A 1,945-nucleotide genomic window follows, 5' to 3' on the forward strand; every position below is an offset into this window, starting at 1 on the left:
TGATAGATCTGGTCACACCTGTCATTCCCAGCACTTTGGAAGGCCGAGGGAGGCAGAACACTTGAGGCCAGGAGTTCGAGACCAGCCTGGCAACATGGCAAAATCCTGTCTCTACTAAAAATATAAAAATTAGCCAGCCGTGGTGGCGAGCGCCTGTAATCCCAGCTACTTGAGAGCCTAAGGCAGGAGAATCGCTTGAACCTGGAGGTGAAGCCTGCAGCGAGTCGAGACTATGCCACGACACTCCAGCCTGGTAGACAGAATGAGATTCCATCTCTAAAGAATGATTAAAATAAAGTATGTGGCACCCTGCACCCTGTGTCTCTTGCTCCTACTTTCACCATGTGAGGTACCTGCTCCCCTCACCTTCTGCCATGATGAGAAGCTTCCTGAGACCTCCCCAGAAACAGATGCTGGTGTCATACCTCCTGTAGAGCCTGCATAACCATTAGCCAATTAAACCTCTTTTCTTATAAAGTTCCCAGTCTCAGATATTTCTTTATAACAATGCAAGAATTGCCTAACACAATAACTGATTACTAAAATAAGGAATAAGGAGGTAGACAAGTAATGTAACTGCCCGATAATTTTGAGGCTCATAAGTTAAGCCTAAAGAGTTTAACCATGATTCAAGAATAAAGTCTCACACAACATACAGTATGACGTTAAACTGGAAATGTAAGAGAAAAAATAAAAGGCTGGGTGCTGTGGCCATGGCTGTAATCACAGTACTTTAGGAGGCTGAGGTGGGTTGATCGCTTAAGTCCAGGATTTCGAGGCCAGCCTGGGCAACATGGCAAAATCCCGTCTCTACAAAAAATACAAAAATTAACTGAGTGTGGTAACACATGCCTCTAGTCCCAGCTACTCAGGAGGCTGATGTGGGAGGACTGCTTAAGCCCAGGAGGTCAAGGATACAGTGAGCAAGATTGTGCCACTGCACTCCAGGCTGGGCGACAGAGCAAGACCCTCTCAAAAAAAAAAAGAAAGAAAAGAAAATCTATAAATGCCTCCTGGCAATAGCAAGGGTGAATCTTCCACCATTTCCCCTGTGACTTTAGACAATCTCAGCATGTTGTTTACGTTGTTCTCAGCACAAGCTCTGGCCAGGGAACCACAGGGTCCAGAGTTCAAGGTTCAAGTTCAAGAATTCAGTGTTGAACACCTGACCCAGAAGGCCTCTGGCTGTGATAGGCTCCTTTTGCCATGGAGCCCTTGCTGTGTAGGGTAGCATTGTAGACACCCCCCCTCCCCACCACATAGGATGGGTATTGGTTTATACTCATTTATATAGTCAGCTCTCCACCTTAGTATAAACTTCTGAGGACAAATGGGACTTAATAAAAGGCTTACAAAGTTGATAAGTGTGATTTGGAAAGCCAAAGCCAAGCAGAAAGAGAATACCACTTCTGAATTTTATTTCATCAAGGAAGTCTTTGATTGAGATTTATATTCATGTGAGAATAATAAAAAAGAAAAATTAGCATGGCAAAAGTACAATATATTTAACCTAATGTGCTTTTTATCCTAGATATAAGAGGACACAGGGCAAAAGGATAAAAAGCCCACTTAACGTGAACAAAGTGAGCAGACAACCTACTCTTTCCCTAAAAAAGGTTGGCAGAGAATAGAAAGAGAATAAATATAGGTAAATGAAAACTTTGGTTGGAGAAGCTGATGTATCTGGATGATAAAAACATGTTATATGAAAGAAGCAGAGAGACAGGAAGAATGACTGAAGAGAGGGAGGGAGAGAGAGGAGGCCAGTGTAGGGGGACAGCCTGAGAGAGGGGAGGTGGGGAGAGAGGAAGAGAAGTAGGGGACCAGAACCTGCAGGGCCTCTCAGGCCATCAGAAAGATGGGGGGCTTCTCCCCTGAGTGAAGCAGGAGCCCTGGATGCAGTGGGCAGAGCAAGGACAGGATGGAGGTGGACGGTACTGGGGCA

Source organism: Callithrix jacchus, chromosome 2 (genome assembly GCF_049354715.1).
Source record: "Callithrix jacchus isolate 240 chromosome 2, calJac240_pri, whole genome shotgun sequence".
Lineage (NCBI taxonomy): Eukaryota > Metazoa > Chordata > Mammalia > Primates > Cebidae > Callithrix > Callithrix jacchus.